The sequence below is a fragment of the Vicugna pacos genome, unplaced genomic scaffold (genome assembly GCF_048564905.1).
Source record: "Vicugna pacos unplaced genomic scaffold, VicPac4 scaffold_19, whole genome shotgun sequence".
In the NCBI taxonomy this organism is placed as follows: domain Eukaryota; kingdom Metazoa; phylum Chordata; class Mammalia; order Artiodactyla; family Camelidae; genus Vicugna; species Vicugna pacos.
This window is the reverse complement of record NW_027328740.1, coordinates 21604439-21630196: the sequence shown is the minus strand read 5'-3', so window position 1 is coordinate 21630196 and position 25758 is coordinate 21604439. Positions and strand designations below refer to the sequence as shown.

At 33.7% G+C, this 25758-nt stretch overlaps 1 long non-coding RNA gene across 1 annotated transcript; it reads right to left on the bottom strand.

Annotated features, from left to right (window-relative positions):
• Positions 1-23591: 23591 nt before the first annotated feature.
• On the bottom strand, positions 23592-25126 carry LOC140693292 (uncharacterized). Its single transcript, XR_012069013.1, has 2 exons — positions 24866-25126; positions 23592-23918 (listed from the first exon to the last, which is right to left on the bottom strand). It is a non-coding gene; the product is annotated as an uncharacterized lncRNA (long non-coding RNA).
• Between the last annotated feature and the right edge of the window lie 632 nt (positions 25127-25758).

Here is a 25758-nt window from a genome sequence, read left to right as displayed (position 1 = left end):
ATTCTTATATTTTACCCTAGGATTCTTTGTTTTCAGGTTTTATGTTTTATATGCCCAGGAATGTGATTGCTGCGTCACATGATAGGTCTATTTTTATTATGTAAAGGAATTCCCATACTGTTCCCAAAGTGGTTGGACAAATTTTCATTCCCACCAACAGCGATGGAGAGTCCCTTTTTCTCCACAACCACCCCATTCTTTATTATTTGAAGACATTTTGATGACAGGCCTTCTCTATAGTGTGAGGTAAAACATTATGTTATTTTTGTCTTTGCTTTGTATAGTGATTAGCAATGTGAGCATGTTTTACTTTTCCTGTTTGTCATCTGTGTGTCTTCTTTACAGAAATGTCTTCTGCTCATTTTCTGTCTGAGTTGTTTGTAGAGTTTTGAAATGGAGTTGTATGAAAGATGTGTGTATTTCAGAAATTAGCCTCTTGTTGATTGCATTGTTTCCTAATATTTTCTCCCATTTGGAAGTTCATCTTTTCATTTTATATATTTTGCTACTTAGAAGCTTTTAAATTTAATTAGGTCCTATTTGTTTATTTTGTTTTTAAAGTTTTCAGCTTGGGAGAGTGACATAAGAAAATTTTACTTCAATATATGTCTTGTTTTGCTTATGTTAGTTTCCAGGAGTTTTATTTTGTCATGCATTAGATTCAGATATATAAATAATTTTGAGTTTATTTTTGTACAGTGTGAGGGAATGTTCTAATTTCATTGATTAACATGTAGCTGTCTAGCTTTCTCAACAGCACTTACTGAAGAATGTCTTAAAGGTATTGTATATATTTGTTTCCTTTGTCATAGTTTAGTTGACCATAGGTGTGATGTCTTATTTCTGCCTCTGTGTTCCATTCTAGTGATATAGATGTTTATTTGTTTTTCAGCATTGTGCTGTTTTGATTACTGTATGTTTTAATATAGTCTGAGATCTGGGAGAGTTATGGGTTATGCCTCCAACTTTGTTCTTTTCCCTCATTGTTACTTTTGCAGTTCTTGTTCTTTTGCATTTCCATACAAATCATAGGACTGTTTTTAGTTCTGTGGAAAATAACATGCAGTTCGATCTGAATCACTTTATATCTGTAGACAACTTTTGTAGTATGTATACTTAAACAATATTTATTCCTCTTAACTAAGACCTTGAGATTTCTTTCCATTTCTTTGCATCCACTTCAAATTTCTTTATCTTCATTTTATTATTTTTTTTCATAGGTTTTTCATTTTTTGTTCTGATTTCATATGGATCTTATAAAATTACGGAATATTTAATTTTTAGTGTAAAGAAATGTGACAGTTTTTGTATATTAATCATGAATCATGCTGCTTTGCTAAATGTGTTTATTAGTTTTAGTTCTTTTAGTTTGGAGAATCTTTAGGGATCACTATATAAATTATTATGTCATCTAAAATAATAAAAGTTTTACTTCATTCAATCCAACTTGAATAGCTTTCTGTCTTGTCCAATTGCCGTTGCTAGAACTTCCCATACTGTGTTTAATAGAAATTGTAAGAGTGGACATCCTTGTCTTATTCCTTAATTTGGCTTTCAGATTTTCACTTTTGCATATTATGTTGTCTGTGGGTCTGTAATTAATGACTTTAGTTATGTTGAGATATATTTCCTGAATCCTACATTGCTAAGAGGTTTCTGTCATTGTTGCTGATGTTGCTGTTGTTGTTGTTACTGTATTTGCTGTCTTAATGAATAAAAGTCGAATTTTATGAAATGCTTTTTATGGATTTATTGGGATGACCATTACTTTTTCTCTTTTTCTTTTGTTAATTTGGTGTATCAAACTGATTGATTTGTAAATGTTGAACGTCTCTTCTGACCCTGCAATGAATCCAAGTACATCATGGTGTATGTATTGCTGGATTTAGTTTGCTAATAATATTTTGTAGAATTTTTGCATGTAATTCTATCAAATATAATGGTTTGAAATTGCATTTGCCCATTATTTTTATGTTGGTTTTGATATCAGGGTGATGAAATCTTCATAGAATTAATTTGGGAGTTTCCCACATCTTTACTAAGTTTGAATAGTTTGAAGAGTATAAGTTTTGATTTGTATTTTTGTACAGTTCTCCACGGGAGTTGTTTAAATCTGCACTTCTATTCATTGATTTTTTTAAATGCAGATTCTATCTTTCTTGTAGCACACAGATTGTTCAAATTATTTGTTTCTCCTAATCTCTTCTTCTAGACATTTGTCTATTTCTTCTAAGTTGTCCAGTTTTTATGCGTGTAATTTTTGACAAAATGATCCCTTTTTTGTATACCTGAGGTAACAATTGTTATTTCTCTTCTTTTATTTCTTAATTTATTTCTTTGGATCATCTACCTTTTCTTCATGATGCACCTGGCTAGAGGTTTATTAATTTGCTTATCTCAAAAGAAAACATAAAACAAAATCTTGGTTCTATTACTCTTTTGAATAGATTTTTATTCTCTATAATTTATATTTACCCCTGTAATATTTAGGATAATTTTTTTTTCATTTTTACCTTTTTTTATTGATTTACAGTCATTTTACGAAGTTGTCTCCAGTTCCAGAGTAGAGCACAATTTTTCATTTAAAATGAACATATGTGCATTTGTTGTCCCATTTTATCGTCTTTGAACTGCTGTATGAACTTTTGTACTTTTCCCTGTGCTATACAGTGCAATACTGTTTATCTATTCTACAATTTTGCTATCCCAGTCTATCTCTTCACACCCCACACCCCATGGCAAACAAAACTTTGTATTCTATGTCTGCTGTCTATTCCTTTTTTTCTTTGTGCTTTTTTGTTTTGTTTTGGTTTTTTTTTAGAGCCATCTCATATGGCATTTTTATTTCTCTTTCTGTCTTAATTTAATTAGAATGATTTTCTCCAGGAGCATCCTTGTTGCTAAAAATGGCATTATGTTGATGGTTTATATGGCTGACTAGTATTCCACTGTTTTAATATACCACCTCTTTTTTATCCAGTCAACTGTTGATGGACATTTAGGCAGTTTCCATGTCTTGGCTATTGTAAATAGTGCTGGCTATGAAAATTGGGCTGCAGGTGTCATCCTGAAATAGATTTCCTTCTGGATTTAAGGCCAGGAGCGGGATTCGTGGGTCATATGGTATTCTATTCCTAGGATTTTGAGGAGTCTCCATCCTGCTTTCCACATTGGCTGCACCGAACTGCATTGCAACCAACAGTGAAGGACTGTTCCCTTTTCTCCACAGCCTCTCCAGCATTTGTCATTTGTGGATTTTGGAATGAAGGCCATTCTGACTGGTGTGAGGTGATATCTCACTGTAGTTTTGATTTGCATTTCTCTGATAATCAGTGATATTGAGCATTTTCTGATGTGCCTTTTGACCATTTGTATGTCTTCCTTGGAGAATCGCTTGTTTAGGTTTTCTGCCCATTTTTGCATTGGCTTGTTTATTTTTTCTTATTCAGTTGGGTGAACTGCTTATATGCTCTGAAGTTCAAGCCTTTGTCTGTTTCATATGCAAATTTTTTTCCCATTCCGTAGGTGGTCTTTTTGTTTTACTTCATGTTTCTTTACTGTGCAGAAGCTTGTAAGTTTCATTAGGTCTCATTTGTTTATTCTTACTTTTATTTCTTCTACGAGAAAATTTTTGAGACTTATTTCAGATAGTGTTTTGCCTATATTTTCCTCAAGGAGGTTTATTTTATCTTTTCTTATGTTTAAGTCTTTGATCCAGTATGAGTTTATTTTTGTGTGTGGTTTTCTAGCTCCATTGGGAGTGTTCTAGCTTCATTGATTTACATGCTGCTCTCCAGTTTTCCTAACACCATTTGCTGAAGTGTCTGTCTCTATTCCATTGTATTTTCTTGCCTCCTTTGTCAAAGATTAATTGACCAAAAGTTTGTGGGTTCATTTCTGGGCTCTCTATTCTGTTCCATTGGCCTATATGTCTGTTTCCCTACAAATACAGTGCTGTCATGTTGACTGTAGCTCGATAGTATTATCTGAATCATTAGCATAAAGAATTACCACTGATTTTTGAACCTTAATCTTGTAACCTGCTACCTTGCTGAATTCTTTGATCAGATATAGTAGTTTTTGTTTGGTTCTTTAAGGGTTTTCTATATATAGTAACATACTATCTGCATATAGTGAGAATTTTACCTCTTCGTTTCCAAATTGCATCCCTTTTAATTCTCTCTCTTGTTTGATTGCTGATGCTAGGACTTCCAAGTTTATATTGAGTTGGAGTGGTGATAGTGTGCATCGTTGTCTTTTCCCAGATTTTAGTGGGAAGATTTTAACTTTCTCACCATTGAGTACTATGCTAGCTGTAGGTTTGTTATCTATAGCTTTCATGATGCTGAGATAAGTTCCCTCTATGCCCACTTTAGTGAGAGTTTTTATCATACATGGGTGTTGAATTTTATCAAATGCTTTTCCTGCATCTATTGAGATGATCATGTGGTTTTGGTCCTTTCTCTTGTTGATGTGCTGTATTACATTGATTGATTTGCATATGTTGAACCACCCCAGTGTCCCTGGTATTATCCCCATTTGGTCATGATGTATAATCTTTTTTCTGTGTTGTTGGATTCTGCTTGCTACTATTTTGGTGAGGATTTTGGCGTCTGTGTTCATCAGTGATTTTGGACAATAATTATTTTTTTTGGTATTGTCTTTTCCTGGTTGTGGTGTCAGGGTGATTGTGGCTTCATAGAATGACTTTGGGAGTATTCCTTCCTTTTCAATCTTCTGGAGGAGTGTGAGAAATCCTGGTATGAGTTCTTCTTTGTATGTTTGGTAGAATTCCACTGTGAAGCCGTTCAGTCCTGGACTTTTATTTGTAGGGACATTTTTTATTGCTATTTTGATTTCATTTCTAGTGCTCTGCTCGTTCAAAGGGTCAGTTTCTTCTTGATTCAGTCATGGTGGACAGTATGTTTCCAAAAACTTGTCCACCTACTCTAGGTTATCCAGTTTGGTTCCATAAACTATTCATAATATTCTCATATGATATTCTGTATTTCTAATTTATTTGTTGTAATTTCTCCATTCTCCTATCTTATTTTGCTAATTTGTGCTCTCTCTCTTTTCTTCTTATTGAGTTTTGCCAGAGGTTTGTCGATTTTGCTTACTTTTTCAAATAACCACAATTTGGAATGGATGATTATTTTCTTATGGTTTTTTCAATCTCTATTTATTTCCTCTGCAATATTTATGATTTCTTTCCTTCTGCTGCCATTTGGGTTTTTTCCTTCTTGTTTTTCTAGTTCAATCTGCTATTGGGTTTAATTGTTTATTTCTGATTGTTCTTTTTTGAGGTAGGCCTGTATCACTATAAACTCCCCTCTGAGCACTGCTTTTGCTGTGTCCCATAAATTTTGTGTGGTTTTGCTTTCATTTTCTTTGTCTCAAGGTAATTTTTCATTTCAGCTTTGATTTCTTCTTTGAACCATTCGTTTTTTAATAACATATTGTTTAATCTCCATGTTTTCCATTTTTTCTCCTTTGTTTCTCTGTTGTTGATTTCTAGCTTCATGGCATTGTGGTCAGTAAAGACGCTTGAGGTAATTTCTATTTTCTTAAAATTGCTGAGGGTTATTTTGTGCCCAAATATATTATGAATCCTGGAAAATATCCCATGTGTACTTGAAAAGAATGTATATACTAATTTGTGGGGGGGGGCAATGCTCTGAAAATATCCACAAAGTGTAATATTTCTATTGTATTTTTTAACTTCTCTGTTGCCTTATTCATTTTCTGTCTCAGTGATAGGTCCAGTGATGTTAATTCAGTGTTGTAAATTCCAACTATGATTAGATTCCCATCACAATCCCCTTTACATCTGTTAGTAATTATTTTATGTACTTAGGTGCTCTTCTATTTGGTGCATATGTATTAATGAGTGTGCTATCCTCATTTTGTATAACTCCTTCAATCATTATAAAATGTCCTACTTTATCTTTCTTTATGGCCTTTGTTTAAAGACTATTTTGTCTGAAATCAATACTACAACACCTACTTTTTTGGCTTTTCCATTCGTATGGAATACCCTTTTCCATCCTTTTACTCTCAAACTATATGTGTCCTTCTCCCTGAAGTGGGTCTCTTGTATGCAGCATATTCACGGTTCTTGCTTTATTATCAAGCCTGCCACTCTATGACATTTGACTGGAGCATTTAGTCCATAAACATTTACAATAATCGATGATATGTTTGTGTTTATTGCCATTTTGACCTTATCTTTTCAGTAGATTTGTTATTTCCTCTTTGTTCTTTTCATTGTCCTGTTATGGTTTGGTCATTTTACTTTGTATTATCATGAAGTTTATTTAGTTTTAGTGACACTCTGATAAGTTTTTGTCTTGTTGTTACCCTTTTATATAAGTCTTTTAGACCATTTCTATAACTGCTTTTATTAAACGGATAGTAACATGATCTCAAACCCATCCTACCGAGAGCAAAATTTTGTAAAAGAAAGACCAAAAAAGTAAATTCTCCATTATCCTGCCTCCCTCTCAAACTCTCAATTGTTTGTATATCTTGTTTTAAAATTTAGTGTTTATTTTATTTATAATTAATGAGTTATCACATTTCCAGCTGTGAGATTCATATTTCTGTAGCATCCTGCTGCTTTTCTTTTTAGAGTAGAACTTTCAGTATTTCTTTTAGCATGGTTCTAGTGTTGCAAAACTGTTGTAGCTTTTTCTTGTCTGTGAAATCCTTTTTGTCTCCTTCTACCATAAATGAAAACCTTGCTATTTAAAGTATTCTAGGGTATACCTTTTTTTCATTCAGTACTATGAATAAATCTTGCCACTCCATTCTGGCCTTTAGTATATGTGTAGTGAAATCAGCTGTGAGTCATATAGTGATTCCCTTGTAACTCACTCTTTGCTATTCTCTTGCTGCCTTTAGGATCATTTCTTTATCCTTGACTCTGGCCATCTTAATTATATGTCTTTGTGTGAGTGTATTTGGGTTCTTCCTGTTTGGGACACTCTGAGCTTCCTGTACTTGGATATCTGATTCCTTCTTTAAGTTTGGGAAGTTCTCAGTCATGATTTCTTCAAACACTTTTGCAATCCCCTTTGATCTTACCTCCCCTCTGGGACTTCTATCATGCCAAGATTGGCATGCTTTCTATTCTCTCATAGGTCCCTTATGCTTTTTTCACTTGTTTCTCATTGTTTCTCTTGTAGCTGTTCTGATTCTGTGCTTTCTATTGTCCTGTCTTCTTAGTCACTAATTCATTCCTCTGCATTATCTAGTCAGCTTTGAGATACCTTTAGATCATTACTCATCTCAGTCAACGGGTTTACCTATTCTACTTGGCTCTTCTTTATAGCTTCTATTTCATTTTTGACATATTTTATATCTCTGACCACTATCTTTTATTTCCTTCAGTAATTTGATCACCCCTTTTTTGAAATCTTGATTTAGTAGGCTATTGATATCTATTACACTGATCGTTCTTTCAGAGGATTTCTCTTGTTCTTTTATTTGGGAATGGTTTGACTGCTTTTTCATCTTGCTCCTACCTCTCTGGCACTGTGGCTTATGGAGTATCAGTTATCTAATGTGGTCCTAAAGGAGTTTATCTACCTAATGCCTATGTAGCAATACAACTTAGAAAATAGAAAAAAGAGAAAGAGAGATAAAGAATTTTAAAGAAGGGGAAATAAATGTTTGAAGACAATGTATAATGCATAATATAAGAGGAAGTTGAAGCAGAGTTTTGAAAAATAATAGTAATAAAAATATTTTTTAAAAATGTCAAAGGGATTAAAATGGGTGTATATATAATTGAATAAGTAGTAAAAATTAACAGAGTAATAGAAAATGGAAGAGGTAATAACAGATTAAAAAAGGGTGTGGTCTGTGTCCTCCTGGAGACTGGGTACATTTAATGTGAAGTCTTTCTTTATTCATCCTGCTATGGAAGCTCATCTTCCTGTTTTCAGGGGCTTTCCATTGGAGCCCCCATTTGTGCTGCTCCCAGTGCCTGTCTGCAAGCCGATCACTCCTACACCCAACACTGCATCTGGAGCAGCTCTCTTTACTGTGGGCTGCTTGTCACTGCCTTGTCCGATGCTGCAGTCAGATGTTTCAGACTGACCAGGCAGGAGTGTGCATCATGCCCTCTCCTAGCACCATGGTCAGGGGCTGAATTCCAGCCCAAAATTTGGGGGGCCACACACCCCATCAGGGTGCCGGTTGCTCCACTTCTGTGAGCCACTGTATGATCTGCCTTGGGTTTGCACACCGGAAGTGGGCTCAGGGAAGCCTGAGGAACAGCCCTGTCCCTGATCTGGCCCAAAACCCAGCTGCTTGTTTGCCTTGGTGATGCAAGTTCTCTGAGAAACCAGGTTAGAAGAATCCTATCTGCCTCAGGATGTAGAGAAGTCTCCATCTGGCCCTTAAAGTTTCTAAATCCTTAGACATGGATGCAGATTTTTCACCCACTGCTGCCTGGGTGCAAAGCACCAGAAGGTATTGTGGCTGTGTCTGAACCCCAACTCTCTTCACCTAGAAACGTTTGCAGATTTTCAGAGATGGCTAAGTAACCTTCCCTCTACAGGGCACATATGCCCTGTTGCTTCATGGAGGGCCCAGGTTGTCTTGCTCTGTGCACCCACAGCAATGGCACACAGCAACATCCATTCCCCAGGACTGCCTCAGTGCAGCCGTCCCCAACTTCCACCCAGCTCATGCTGCATGGCCCTGCCCCCAGCTTCTTGGCTGCATCATGGGCTGGGTGTCTGTGCCTGTTTACTTAGTTCTGTCAGTCAACTTATACTCTGTACAGATTCAAGGCTTGGAAGCTCCCCCTCCATCCTGCCAAACTCTCAGTTGGAGAGGGGAGACACAGTGAATGAATGCCTGTCCTTCTTAGCTGCTCCCTCCCTGTGGAGCTTGTCCCAATCTGTTTTGCATTTTCTCCTTTCTTTCTTCCTTTTCTCATGCCAGATTTATTGCATCTTTATCTTTTGAAGGGGACAATGTTATATCAGAGATCTGCAGATTCTCTGGATAGCTGAGTGGGTCTGTGGATGAGATTTGGTGCATTTGAGGGAAAGGGTGGGCTATGAGTATCCTTCTCCTGCAACATCTTGTCCTCCCGCACAAAAAATTGTCACTTTATGGTGGAAGATAAACACAGCCAGGAAATAAAATAAAAGTTATTTGATGGAAATGACAAGAAAATGCACCTTGCAATGCTCAAATCATACAAAATACATTTTAAAATAAGGTTCACAATGAAAGATTAATATGAGATTAAATAAAGAAAAAGAGATCAATGTAAAAATAGAGTATTACACTCATTAAATTATATATGGACCCAATACTGTAGATCCTTATTATAAGTAGAAATATTAGTAGACATGAAGTAATTAATTCATTATAAAAAATAATAGTTTATGAGTTTAACACCTCGCTATTCTGATGGACATATCATCCAGAAAGAATAGCTGTAAGGAAACAGAGGTCTTAATGACATATTGGATCATTTGAATCTAAATGAGCTATTGGACACTGCATCAGAAATGGAGAACACATAAGCTTCTCAAGTGTGTACAGGATGTTTTCTAAGGAATTAACCACATACTATGTCATGAAAAGAGCCTCAGGAAATTTAAACAAATATAGTTTACAGCAAGAATTTTTCAATACACAAAAGTTTGAAACTATGCATCAACTATAGAAAGAAGAACAGGAAAGGCACATACATGAGATTAAACCATATCCTTTAAAAAAATTAAATAAAAAATAGGTCAATGATGAAATCAAAGAGATAATAAAATCATACCTGGAAACAAATTACAGTGAAAACACAGCTTCATAAAATGTATGGAATGCAGCAAAAGCAATCATAAGAGGGAAGTTTAGAACAATTCAGGCCTTCTTCAAGGAAAAGGAAAACCTCACACAAAGGACCAAGCTTACCAAACAAAATAACCAGAAATAAGAACAAACAAAACCCAAAGGTGGTAGAATGAGAAATCTTTAATGTTTCAGTAGAAAATAAATAAAATAAAAGTTAAAAAATAAATTAAAAATCATAAAATCAACAGCTTTTTTCTTAAAAATATTAACAAATTGATAAGCATTTAGCAAGGCTTATCAACAAATAAAGAGTGGACCCAAACAAAAAAAGAAATGAAACAGTACAAATTATGTCTGATAGTACAGAAATGCAAACAAAGATTATGAAAGCACTTTGAGCAGTTACATGACAACCATTTGGACAACCTTAAAGAAATGGACATATTTCTTGAAACGTACAGTCTGCCAAAAGTGAATAAAGAGAAAACTGAAAACTTGAAAAAAGCAATCATTGTAAGTTAAATAAAATCTATAATTTTAAAAACATCCCTTGAACAAAATGCCTGGATGAATTCACTAAAACTTGTTTCCTCTCAACTATTTCAAAAAATGTAGGAGGAAGTAAAATTCCCATAGTTATTCTATGAGGCCATGAATACCATGTTAAAGAAACCAGCCAAAGACACTACCAAAAAAAAAAAAAAAAAGAAAATGTAAACACAATATCCTTGATGAATGTACATTCAAAAATCCTCAAAAAAACATTAACAAATTAATCCAGCAATACATAGAAAGGGTTATACACGATGATCAGTTGGATTCCTTCCAGAGTCACAGGGATGGTATAACATACACATAGCAATCAGCATGATGCATATTTAATAAAGGAAGGACATAATTCACAGGACCGTGTCAATAGACACAGAGAAAGCATTAGACAAAATTCAACATGTATTCATGATCAGAACTCTCATGAAAGTGAGTAAAATCGGAAAATCTCTCAACATACTAAAGGACATTTATAACAGTTTATAATACTTAGGGGAAAAGCTGAAAGGATTCTGGATAAATTCAGGAACAAGACAAGGATTCCTACCCTCAGCCCTTCTGTTCCATAGTAAAAGAAGAAAGGAAAAGGAAATAAAAAGAAATAAAATAAATGCAAAATGAAAAAAAGAGGTACAATTGTCACCAGTACTGATGACATAACAATCTACATAGAGTCCTAAGGTCTCCAGACAGACTAATATGAACAATAAATAATTTCAGTAAAGGAGCTGGGTACACGATTAATGTAAATTATTCTCTTGCATTTCTACCCATTCATCATGAGATACCCTAAAATGGACGTTGAAAGCAATACTATTTAAAATCCCTTCCCCCCGAATATCTTGGAATAAATGTAACCACATATATGAAAGATCTAAATACTGAAAATTAAAAAACATTGGAAAAGAAATTAAAAATTATTCAAAGAAATGGAATGATGTCTTGTGATCTTGGTTTGAAGGAGTTAATATTGTTAACATGGCCGTATTACACAAAGAAACCTACAGATTTAGTGCAATTCCTATTACGAAGCTGTAGTATTTCCCACAGAACCAGAAAATAAATAACTTTAAGTTTTACATGAAACCATTTAAAATTGTCAAATGATCTTGAGAAAAACCAACAAATCTAGAGGTATAAATCTCCTGGATACCTTACTATATTACAACCCTACAGTAATAAAAATAGCATGACATTGACACAGAGATATAATCAATAAAAACAGATAGAGAACCTAGAAATAATTCCACACACCTATGAGCAATGAATCAATGATAAAAGAGACAAGAGTACACAATGGAGAAAAGACAGTCTCGTCAGTGGGTGGTGTTTGGAAAGCTGGACTTCTACATGTAAAACAGTGAAATTAGAGCATTCCCTGACATCACATACAAAAATAAACCCCAAGTGTATTAAGAACCTAAATGTAAGACCTGATAATTTAATTCTGCTAGAAGGGACTGCAGGTGGTACTCTATTGGATATCTATCATAGGAATATTTTCTAATATCAGTTTCCTACGGTAAAAGAAATATAAGCAAAAATAAGCAAGTGGGACCTAAATAAACTTGAAAAATTCTGCATACGTAAGGAAACTATGAATGAAATGAAAACACTGCCTGTGTGTTTGGAGAACATATTTGCAAACAATGCAAGAGGCCAGGGGTTAATAGATGAAGTTTAATTGTTGTAACATGGATTTAGGTTACACAACTCAATGTGAAAAAGAAAACCCAATTAAAAAAAAGAGCAGAGTGCCTGAGTTAATATTTTTCCAATGAAAACATACAGACGAGTCACTGGCAAGTGATAAAAATGTTCAACATTACTAATTATTAGTTAATTGCATTTCAAAACCACAATGAATTATCACTTCACACTAGTCAGTGGCTATTATCAAAAAGTCTACAAATAGAAAGTGTTTGAGACGATGTGGAGGTAAGAAATCTCTTGTATATTCTTGGTAGAAATGTAAATTGTTACAACTTCTATGGAAAACAGTATTCAGATTTATTTAAAACCAGAAGAGAACTACCATATGAAAGAGTAATATCTCTTCTAGGAAAAATCTGGGGAAAAAAACCATAAATTGACAAGAACCAATGTTTACAACAGCACTATTTATAATATGCAACACAGGGAAGCAATTCTAGAGTCCACAGTACACTATGGACTTAAGATGATATGAAATATCTATAAATATGCGATGGAATATTACTCAGCCATGAAAAAGTATAACACATTTCTATTTTAGCATCATGAATTGTCCTAGTATATATTGTGCTTTGTGAATTAACTTAGACGAAGACTAAAGAATATAATATAATTTATATGTGGAATCTAAAGTATAACAAATCTCTGTGTACATCTATCTATAGCTATCTATTCATAGATGACAGATAAATAGATACATAGAAGGATAGATACATACATACAAGATAGATAGATAGACAGATAGATAGATAGATAAATAGTTTGATAGGGACATGGTAGAGAGATAGAGAGATTAGATATAGAAGACTGAAGCAGACTGAAAGATATGGGAAAAAATTCATATTTAACAAAGTGGAAGGGAAAGTCAATTTAATGGTAGGACATTAACAGATGCAAAGTAGTATGCATAAAGGAGATAAGCAACAAGGATAATCTGTATAGATCAAGGAATTTTACACAATAACTTTTAATAATTTTATGTTACAATTATTGTAATAATTTACAATGCAATATAATCTACAAAGTGGTTGGAATCACTATGCTGTATATCTGAAACTATTCAATATATTACATCTACTGTTCTTCAATTAAAAATGAAACACCTCATGTATAATTTAGTTTCTTTTCCGCTGATAGCATTTTCCTTTAAAATTGTTTTATTTTTACTCTTTCACTTTTATGATTACTGACTCAAATTATTTCTTTTACTCTTGTGAACATGTTACCAGATTGATGTATCTATATTTATTGCATCTGATTTCCTATTTTACTCTCTTTAATACATATAGAATAGTAACATTTCAAAACATACCCAAAAAAACTGATGCAACTTTCTCGTGGTCTCTGCTTTAGTTCAATGTTTTGCGTATATTTGCCATTTTATTTTTCTTAGAATAGCTCTTTTATGCACCTCTTTTAAGATGTCTTGGTTTTGTTTTTTTTCATCTTGTTCAGGTTTGTTTGGTAAAGTCTTTATTTTCACTTTATATATAAGTAATAACTGTGCAAGTTCGAGTATTCTTGGGTGACAGATTTCTTACTTCAGTAGTTTCAAAATGTCATTTTAATTACCCTTGGCATATGTTTACTGCTCAGAAATCTGCTGATAGCTTAATGGGGGTTCCTTTGTAGATTATCAAAAATTTTTTGGCTGCCTTTAAAATTTTACTGCATCATTGACTTGCCAATTTGCATATAATGTATCTTGAAGGAGGTATTTTTGTCTTAATGTTATTGGTGTTTTGTTGGCTCATGGACTTGTTTATCAGTTCCTTACCAAGTTTTGGGAAGTTATCAACCATTAATATTTTAAATAAACAATCAGCTGCCTTCTAAGTTACTTCTCCCTCCAGGATTTCACGCTAATGTGCACTTCCTGAAGAAGTCTGATGGCTATTGTAGAATTTCCTCAGTTTTTAATATCTTGTATCTTTGCCCTCTCCTATCATTTCTAGTTTTGTATTGGTGAGTTTGCTTATCTCTCTTCCACAAAGACAGTCTTCTTCCAGTGCTTTCTGTTGTATTCTACATCTCATTTACTTAGTTCATCTGGTCCTCCAATAATGTTAGGTTATTTTATAGATTCAGTCGCTTAGGTAATGTATTCCTTATCACCATTTATTTTATTCCTGAACTCACTAAACTTCTTTCTGAGTTTTGTTTTCTGTATTGAGTTTCTGTATGACATCTCTTTGGATTCTCTATTAGTTATACGCCAATATTCCATGACTTTAAGTTTGTTTGCTGCAGGGTTGATATTTTCTGTGTGTGTGTGTACATGTGTGTGTGCGTGTGCGTGCACGTGTGTATCTGTGTCAGTGTCTGTTTCTGTCTATCTGTGTGTGTGCTTGCCTTATAATGTTACTGAGATTGGTCATGAACTTGGTAAATTATTGTTCTGATGACACTAAAAAACAGAATGGGATTTGGAGTCCTTGATTTTGTTTCCTGGTATTTTGCAATATTGCACAACTTTGGTTTTAATTACCTGAGCTACCTCTGACAATATTTCAAAATTGCACTTTCCAGTTTCTACTGTCTGGATAAAAGATTGCTTACATTGTCACTTCTTAGACAACTCTGGTAGTTAATGCCACTGTTGTCACTGGTATGGTGAACCCTTCCTTTTATCTGATATCCATTGAGACTCAGTCCACACATTGAGGAAAGTTGTAAAGACATGTGGGAATTTGAAATCAGGCAAGTGTCTTTGCCGTGTCCAATGTTGCAAGGAAACTTGTCTCCACCACTGTGAATAGGAAGTAGGGAGAGTGTCACGAATGTCTGAGTGTCTACAGGATGGAAATTCTGTCTGCATTGTGGCTCCCTCCTAGTTACCTGTGACCATGAGTGATGGTGCACTTGGTGGCTGAAGCTGTGTGAACCACTGTGACCCTATTTCTACTGGGTACTCTTAACCTGTGGGCTCAGATACCCCAGTCAGTGGGCCTTGGTCGCAGGCACCAGCTCTGCTCTTCCCTCAGTTCAGCCACCTTTATGTGTTTTAGCCCATCAAACTTCAGCTGCACACGTGTGCTCTGGAGTATTGTTTTGTGTTGTAGTTATTTTTGTTGAAATGTGAAAGTTTCACTGACTGTAGATTTAAGGGGAGAGACAGAAATAATTTAAACTTATGTCACTATTTTCAAAGTCTATACTGTTTCATTTAAAAGCTTAAATTCTAATAAGGAAATTATAAGAACAGTAAAGAAAGTGAACAAATCACCTCCTAATATCAGAGTACTATAAAATACTTTGTTTGTCCTGGGTTCTTTTCTTCAATGTTTTTCCCTCATGCATGCACATTTTACTATAATATATGCCTATAAACTCTTTAAAATCATTTAAATTATTAAAATATTTCTCTGTGATGTAAATATAGCCCTGATGCTTCTCTAATTTATAACTAGAAGCTTGCATATTTCTGTCTTCCCCATCCATCTTCCTGTCCCCAATGGAAACCACTACTTGGTACACTACACATAGATATATGATTCTGTTTCTATTTTTTTTAATGATTATTTCTCTCATATCTTTAGTTTCCTCATGTAAGTGGTAATGTAGAGTGTTGTTCTCTGTATGACCTGCTTTCCTGTGTGCAACAGTCTCTGGGTCCAGTCACATTGTTCCAAAAGGCAGAATTTTATTTTTTGATATGACAATGACTAAGTATTTATTATGTTATTTATATCTTACATCTACTTCAGCCAATCATCTGTTGATGGGCAGTTGAGTTGTGCTACATACCTTGGCTATTATAAATGATGATGATATGAACATTGGGGGTAATATATCCTTTAAATTTAATGCTTTCATTTTTTCAGATTTATATCAAAAGCTGGAATTGCTGGAAAATATGATGCTTCTATTTCTAGTTTGCTTAGCAGTGTCCACACTTTTATAATAGTGGATGCATCAATTTTTATTTCCACCATATGTGTACCTGGGTTCCCTTTAATCAACATTCTTATTAATGTTTGTCATTTGAAGAATATTTTTAATATCCATTTTGGTTGCTGTGAGATTATATTTCATTCTGGTTTTGATTTATGATTTTCTAATTAATAGCAATGTTATGTTTCTTTTTATGTGCATGAAAATCATCCACATGTCTGTTTTTGAAAAGTTTCCATGAAGATCCTTAAACTGTTTTTATTTTGGGGTCTTTGTTTTTTAAATATTGGGTCTAATATGCTTCATATATATATTATGGATATTAACTAAATGTTGGTTTCCTTGTGTGAAACTCTTCCTTCTATTCTGTGTGTTGTCATATATCTTGCTGAAGGTTCCCTTTGCTTTGCAAAAGGTTTTGCACTTCACACTTATACAAGAAGTGGAATCCCTGTATCACATACTATATCTATTTTTTCCCAGTAATAGTAAAAACTGTTATTGTTATTTTTCCTTTTTTTAACTTACGAGTTAGATCAAAAATAAATTTTGCTATGATTTTTCTCAAAGGCAGTTCTGCTCCTGTTCATGGTCAGAAATTGTATATTTTCAGGTTTTGCATTTAAGATATTAATCCATTTTTATGTTACTGTGTATTCTATGGAAGGAAGTGCTCATACATCTTTCTATTACATGTAATATTCTGTTTTCCCAGAACTAGCCTTTGAAGAGATTGCCTTTTTTTCCATTGTATACTGTTGCCTCATTCATTGTAGACTAATTGAGCTTATGTGTGTGGGCATATTTTTGGACTTTTTATTTTGTTCCATTAATCTATGTGTCTCTTTTAGTGATATATTTTGATGTTTTGATTACTGTATCTTTGTAGTATGTTCTAAAGTTAGGGAGGATAATACCCACAACTTAGTTCATTTTTCAAAGATAATTTTAGAAAAATAGTTCTTTCCAGTTTTTGTATAAATTTTATTATTTTTCTCCTTGTTTTGTGAAGAAACATATGGATTCTGTGAGAACAGAAATTTACTAAAAGAAAAAACCTAAGAGAAACACTAAAATGTCGAGGATAAATCATATAATATTAAACAAACAATGGATTGCTGTATAAATCAAAGGAAATATATATAAAGAAAAATGACAAAAAAAAAGTCCATGGGGTATAGCAAAAGCAGTATTAATAGGGATGCTTATAGCAAAATAATCCCACTTATACAAATAAGAAACATCTCTCTCTTATAACATAATTGTACAAACTGAAGATGTAGCAAAATATGAAACAAACTTGTTAGTAGAAGGAAAGACAGCTGAAAAGTCAGAACATTCATAAATAAAATAAAGATTAAAAATCCAAATATTCATTCAAAATAATAATGTCTTTTCAAAGATAAATAAAATGGATAAAATTTAACCAGACTCATGAGTAATAAAAGAGTTCAGATTAATAAGCTCAGAAATAAATGAGAAGTTACAGCTTATATCAAAGAAATAAAAAGCATTATAAGAAGATACAACTAATTTTATGTAAATAAAATGGAAACCCTAGAAGAAATATACAATTTCTGAGAAACACATAATCTCCAGGATGGAATGAGAAATAGAAAATATGAAAAGATTACCACTTATGAAATTAATAAGTAATTAAACAAAATCTCCCAAGAAACAAAATTCCAGGCATAGACAGCTTCACAGGTAATTTGTGCCAAACATTTAGAGAACAGCTATCACCTATACTTCTCAGAGAATTCCAAAAATATGCAGAGGAAGGAAGGCGTCCTACCCCAACTTTCTGTATCACACTACTACTAAAACTGAACAAATAACTCAAAAAACAACAGGTTAAATACTACTGATAAGCATAGTTTTAAAAATCATCACTAAATTGTTAGCAAAGCAAAAAACACATTTAAAGGATTATACATTATGATTAAGTCCATTTTATTCCAGGGATGCAAAAGTGATTCATTACCCACAAATTAATTAATATGATACACCACACTAACAAATTGAAGAATAAAAATTATATGGTCAAATCAATAGAGACATAAAATGTTTCAAAAAATTCCGTATCTATTTGTGACTAAGTTTCTCCTCAAATTGGGCATGAGGAAACATACCTCAGCACAGATAAGGTAATACATGACAAGATCTCAGCTAACATGACACTCACTGATTAAAAGCTGCAAGCATCTCCTTTAAGGGCAGGGAGAAGACAAGAATGCTCACTCTTACCACTTTTATTCAGAATAATATTGGAAATTCTAGCCATAGCTATCCAAAGTTAATGTAAATATAATATAGAAAAAAAGAATATGAGTAAATGTATCTGTGTGCAGATGACATACTTTAAACAGAAATCCATAGATGGCACCTCAAAACTACTAGGGTTTATCAATGCATTTGATTAAATTTCAGAATGTAAAATTAACATACAGAAAGCTTGCATCTCTGCACACTAACAACAAGCTAACAGATAGACAAAGTAAGGGAACTGTCTCATTACAGTTGCATTACAAAAAAAAAAAAACCTGGAAATATATCCAACCAAGGAGGTAAAAGAGCTGTACACAGAAAACTATTAAATATTTATAAAAGTAACTGAAGATAATGCAAACAGATGAAAAGATATACTGTGTTCATTGATGAGGAACAAAATATTGTTTAAATGAGAGTACTAGCCAAGAAAATACACTAATTAAATTCAGTGATTATCAAAATACCAAGGGTATTTTCAGAATTTAAAATAAATAATTCTAAAATTTACATGTAAACCCAAAAGACTTGAAATCACTAAAAAAAGAAAAGAAAAGAAAAGAAACAATAACACAAACATAATTTACAAAGAAATATGTGGATGTATCACTTTCCCTGATTTAAAACTATAATACAAATCTACAGTAATAAAAAGAATATGGTAGGGGCACAGAACAAAGGGAATAATGGAACACATAGAATGCCTAAAAATGAAATCAGACAGTTATGGTCATTTAGCCCATTACAAAAAATGAATATACAGTTGGGGAAAGATTACCAACAGGCATATGAAACCGGTTAACATCATTAATGCAAGTCCAAAACACAGTGAAATTTTATATCAGTCCTTTCAGAATGACTATAATCCAAAAGATAACAAATATAAGTGTTGGTGAGGATGTAAGAAAATCAAACCTGATGCACTGCTGGACTGAGTGTAAATTGGCTCTGACACTGGAAAACTGTATGCAGTTTTCTCTCAAAATTAAAAATATAATCCAACGTATCCATATCTGGATACTTATTCCAAGAAAATAGAAACACTAACTAGAAAAGATAAATTCAAACCTTTATTCACTGCAGCATTATTTAAAATAGACAGGATATAGAAGCAAATTAATTGCTCATCAATAGATGATGGATAAAGAAAATGCGTGTTCATTGTATATATAACTACCCATCTATTTTTTATTTTTATATTTCATAATTTATCTATATTTATATATATAAATATATATGCATATATATGCCCACAAACAGATAAAAATACAATAGGTTATTACTCAGCTATAAAAAGTGTAACTTCTTCATTTGCAACAAATGGGTAGACCAAGAGGGTAATATGCTAAGTGAAATAAGTCAGAAAGAGAATGACAAATGCTGTATGATTTTACTCGTAATTGAAATTTAAGTCAAATGAAAATTACACAGCATAAAAGGAGATATAGATATACAAAGTAACTGGTTGTTCACCAGAAGGGGAGAAATGGGTTGAGGAAAAAGAAATATTTGACAAAAATTAAGAGAGAAAATTTTCCAGTTGCAAATTAAATGAGTCAGGGACAAGAAATGTGCTGTATGGGGAATAGTAAATAACTATGAAATATCTTTAAATAGCAACATATCATAACTAGATATATTCTGGTGATCAGTTTGAAATGTACTAAAAATAGCAAAGAGTATGATGTGTAAGAGAAACTAATACAGTTTGTAGATAAATGTACACTTCAAAAGGAAACATACTTATAGAAAAAAATAGACTTGTAGTTAACACAGGCAGGGGTGGGAAAGGAGAATTTGATTCATGCACTCAAATGCAACAAACTTCCAGCTGTAAAATAAACATGTTCTAGGGATGCCCCGTAGTAACATAAAAATTACAATTAATACTGCTTTTTGTTATATATGAATGTTGTTAAGAGAGTAGACCCTAAGGTTTTTCATCACAACCAAAATACAAATTGTATTTCTTTAATATTGTACTTAAATTAGATAATGAATTCTCCCTAAAGTTGCTATGATAATTATTTCATTATACTTGTAAATCAAACCACTCTCATGTGCACCTAAACTTAATGTTCTTCGCCAATTATATCTCAATAAAAGCAGGAGGAAAAATGGAAAGTCAATGTTCATTTTTTCCCATGTCATTTCTCATGATTGTTTCTGCAGCAAGTAAAGTTGAGTCATGATATACTTATCCTAGGTAAAGATACTAATAAACAAGTGATTCTAATAAATAATACATAAAGATACCAATATAATTAGTGTTTTATCATGCCTTAAACTTTTTGTTAACAGCCCACTGCTTCTGTAGGTTTGAATAGTTCACTCTGTGTATTAACCTGAGATTAGGGAATGTATGCAAAATTTAACCCTGGCTGCTATTGCAGTGAGTGATAAAGTTCACTGTGTCTGAAATATTGTCTCATCTACATGACATCATCAGTAAGAAAGGAACATGCTAGGTTGGTAAACATCTCAGCATGGTAAAATCTCAGAACTCCTAAAATTCTTAACTGTTTTGCAATGGGAATGCAATACTGACAAAAGTTTGATTTTGGATAACAATGTGGTGTTTTCTCATTGTTGCATTTGGGGATGTGAGGAAAATCCCTGAGATCCACAACAAACAATCTTGTACAAGTGCTGGGCAAAGAAGTGTAAAGGTTCTGCATTATTAGGACTGAGGGCTGCTTTCAAAATGATGACTGCACTCACTCTATTCCAGGTAGCCCAAGGAAAGTAATGTTACTGCAATTTCTAGGAAAACAGGAATAAGTCAGTTGTTCAGTCTCTATAAATTAGTCAACGTGTGTTCAAAGCAAAACTAAGTTGTGCCAACAATGAGAATTAAAAGAAAAAACACTAAGATATAAGCTTAAATTAAAAAAGGAGACACAGTCCTGTGCTGGGCTCTGGGGACTGGAGAATGTATATGCCTCAGTCTAATTAAAGGTTTCAGTGGTTTTACCCTAACATCAGCTCAGGATTCAATGAACAGGTAATAATTAATACACTGGGAGAATTATAATCTACCTCTCCCTGATCGGTAGAAAATCTGATGGCTCAGTGAAATTCTTAATTCACAGAGATTCTGCCAGATGCAGAGGAATAATTCACTGATGGCTCAACTAAGACAAGCTTAGTTAATGCTTAACAATCCATCTTCACACACACACACAGTGGTAGACAGATTTGTAGTATTTAGTGGGAAGAATTCAGTGGGCAGAGCTCAGGGAATAGTTTACAAACACCAGCCAACTTTTGTACTTTGCCAATAGTCTAGCTTTTCCCAGGTAGAAAACAACAGATAGACTAACAAATAATATTCTTCTATAGGATTTCTAATTTTGAAAGTAAACTGTTGCTTTTGACTTATCAGTATAGAACGTTGTTAAGATGATCACGGTAAGACCCACTGTCTAATAAGAGAGGTGGAAACTAGCTGCTGAACCATCCCATCTGAACCCCAGACTGCTAATGTAAACAACAACATAGCCACCATCATAGTTGTGCTGACAAACTTAAAATCTTGATGTTTCTGTTGTAGGAACAACCACTGCTGTCCATATACTGATCTCCTACTGCAAGTGGTCTCTTTTCTTCTCTTGGTAAAGGACATATTGGCGGAATGTTGCGTGAGCTTACCCTGGCCCATTTGCCAATTCTCAAGATTATCAAAGGCTTTATTCACAAATGGTGACACATTTTTAGGACTCAATATTGCCATTTCAGTCTTATCAGCTGACACTGGATGCATGATTATGACCAGAAGCCTTAGATACCCTGACATTGCCTACAAATTTTCCAGCATTTCAGGGCATTTCACATTCTGAAAATGCTTCACCTTTTATTTTAAGTAAAAGGGAATTACTCATAGTCTTCCATGAATATTTTATATTTCTTAATATCTGCAGAAATTTTATATTCTTGCAGTTGGACAAATTTTAAATTCTACCACCCTCACCTCCTTCTAGTCCGCACATTTTAGATTGCTATTTAGTTTCTGAATATGACCACACTACCAAGGTTCTAGTACCTCTTAGATACTTCCTGTGTTAAGGTTAGAAGTGGCAAAATTTGTGTGGTCTCTATAAACCTGTATTAAATATATGCAATGGCACTGTCTCTTCTGGACGAAGCTCTGATTCTAAGAAGTAAATTAATTACAAGGCAATATAGTTATTGGTATGGGGAAGAGAATCAGCTATTTTGGGGTGGGTGGGTGATGAAGAGACAGGAAAAAATCCAGCAAATAAGAATGGAATGCTTTAGGCCTCTGGAGGCATGAATTAAGAAGGAAATAATACTTTGTCTCCTGTACCTACCTCCACTACTGTCTTGAATGACTAGTCCATGGGCTATGAAAAGAGCTAGTTTGTGGTGAAGAGTAAAGACCATAACGAAATAGTTTGAAAACCATGAGAGTTTTGTTGTTTCAGGAAAGTAGATTTTGCTTAAAGTCAACATGTATTTTTCATTCACTAAATAATAAAATGTATCTTGTGGCACGTGTTGTGCTTACAGTGCTGGTATCCAAGTTAGACAAGGAAAGTTGGATAGAAAACATCTGGAGGAGGTGGTTTCTGTGCTGAGACTGGGAAAATCTAAGTAGGTAAATGGAGGACATCCTAAGTCCAAGGATGAGATGGAGCAACAGTTTTGAGGTTGGAGTTAATATGGTTGACAAGCATTTGCCTGGATATATCTCCAGATACAGTGAAACATAAAGATATTCCAAGGTAGCCAGATGCCAGATCTATAAAGGAATGACTAAACTATGTTGAGATGTGGACTTAGATTTGGAAATGCTTTAAGTGCCCCTCTGAGGACGTAAGCATATCTTTGGCTGGAACATAAAAGCAACATTAAATTTTCACTAGAAAATATAGTGCAGACCCTTGAGGGGAGGAAAAGAAAGCACCAATTGAAATGCATTGAGAACAGCACAAAGAAGACCATAGAAAAAATTACTTCTTAAATTCTACCTCATGCTGAATGTGCCATCTGAGACTACATCACGTGACTGTTAAGATTCCAGGGATGACATAATAGAGACCATGACTCCTGAGCCGGTTCCTGCATTTATCTCCTGTTCCAACCTATCATAACTTAACACTTTAAATACTTTACAGGATCAACCAGAAACCACTTAGTACTGTTCCCTCTCTCCATGTCTTTGTCTTTTTCCAAATTCTTCCATTTTCTCTTCTTCCTTACAAGAAATTATATAAATTTACTCTCATATTGTTCCATCAAATGATCATATCAATCAAATATCTCTTTTTTTTTAAATGCTAACTTAGTCTCGCATTTAAATCTTTACTCTATTTTAAAAAATATAAGGACAATACAGGTACACATTTATGTTTATTGTTCAAATAAGAATATTGCAGATATATGTCGACATTTGCCATCATAAATTTTAATCTTTGCTATCCTGCATAATCTGGTAGTCCTCTGGTAGATCAATTGTAATTAGGATGACGTTATTAAACTGAAGATAGCTGATGAGTTGGCCTTGAAAGAGAGGTAGTTGATGTATCAGCTATCACTGGCAATGGAAACTGTGGGTTGCTCCCTGGTTGAAGTTTAGAAAAACGACCTTCATTGGCAGATATGTTGTGATATCTATTTGGAAAAGTAGAAGGCTCCACCATCAGTCCAAAATAATTGCCCTGTATGGGAGACAAGATGCTGTAATGAGAAATAGAAGTTGTAGTTGTAATGAAGTTCACAGCACAGCCATTTGCTTCAGTTTAGCTGCTTTGGGAGTGCCTGTGGATAGTGGTCAACTGATTTAAAGTAGCACATTGATCCACTGCAATTTGTTCTCGTGGTCTGACACTGATGATGAAGGAGAAAAATCACCTCTGATCGGGGTATTTGTATCACCAATTATATGGCTAGTAGAGGGCTTTCTGTTAAGAGGCATGTTTAAATTAGGAGAAGGTAAATGCACTTGCTCCACTAGTGTAAGCCACAAAATCAGAATTATGATTATCTATATTACCCCCTCCTATAAAGTGCTTCTTTTTGAAATCTTCAGCCAATGAAGATACCAGAGAGACATTTTTAATCTCAACTCTTATTTTTATTCTCACTAAAATTTGGGGACAGCCTCGTTTAAAATTTGAAATATGGTAGAATTGCAGCTATAATCAAAGTGGAAAGATTTTAGTAATATTTTAAACCAAATTAGAAGACTACAATAAGCCTAACCTATAAAACCTCAGATTTCACGTTTACAATGCAAAGATAATATCATCAAAATATGAGCAATTCTGACTATTTTTTGAAATTCCTTATTTCAAATATACACATTTAAATAATACAGTCATCAAATTTAAGAAGTTAGCATTTGCAGTAACGGTGAAAGCCACTTTTGAAAACAGCTTTAATACCTTTATTTAGATTTCTGTTAAGATTCATAGTTGCTAGCAAAGTTTATCATAATCTTGACTACTTAAGGCACTATCCTCATTTTTATGAAAAGTTAAGAATTATAGCCTTAGTAGTTTTATACAATTTTCAAAAAAGCTTTCCATTTATATTACCATAGATTGATGTACAAAATTAAATTTTATATCTAAGTTACCAAGTTGTAACTAAACTTTGTGAATACCTTGTTTAAAATATAGACTTCTTTTTCTTCTGCCATAAAGACAGCTAGACAAGCAGATCTTTGAAAATTCTGCTGCAATTACCTAAACCCATAAAGCTTTAGCTGTATAACTAAACTTTTCATACTTCCAGGTTCAAATATTCTGAAAGCGGCCTTTCTTTCCAAAACTTCCTTCTTAAAGACATCTTCATCAATCACTATGGAAGATCCATTATCATCCCACCAGATGGATTTAAATAGGTCACCCCCATACATTTTCCAGAGTTTTCTTGGAAATTTCAGAGAACGAAAATCATTATCTCCAACTGGTTCAGAGTCACAATGTGTGTAACATGGTCTTTTTATCAAGGATCCTTCTGACAAAGTCAGAGAATCAATTTCTTCAATCATAGACCTCAAGTCCAAGTCCCCAGAGAATGTTTGATCACAAAATAGAGATCTACTGGAGTTTCCTGAACCAGTTGACCCATCTTTAGAAAACTTATCTTGAATTTCTGAAGAAACAAGTGCCATCTCAAATAACTTTTTCTGCAGCTACTTTTCTATTCTGCATGGTTTTGAGCACTACAGCTTCAAATGCTGCTCTGGCAAGCCTGCACATTTAAACTGGTAGGCCATCACAATGGTTCTCAACCTGAGTAGCTGTGACATCACAAAACGTCTGATCTCCTAGCAACCCAAGATTAACATTCAGCCAGTGTTTCCTTCTCATTCATCCAGTGAAAATGAATCATATAAGATGCTTATTTTTATAGTGTGATCTGCAAATATTATCCCCACAAAATCTTTTTAAATAATTTAATTTTGGGATCTATGAAATAAAAACAATCTCCTTCCTTTTGTACACAAATTTATACCAGTTTGGTGAACAGAGTATAAATAATGCTCAAAAT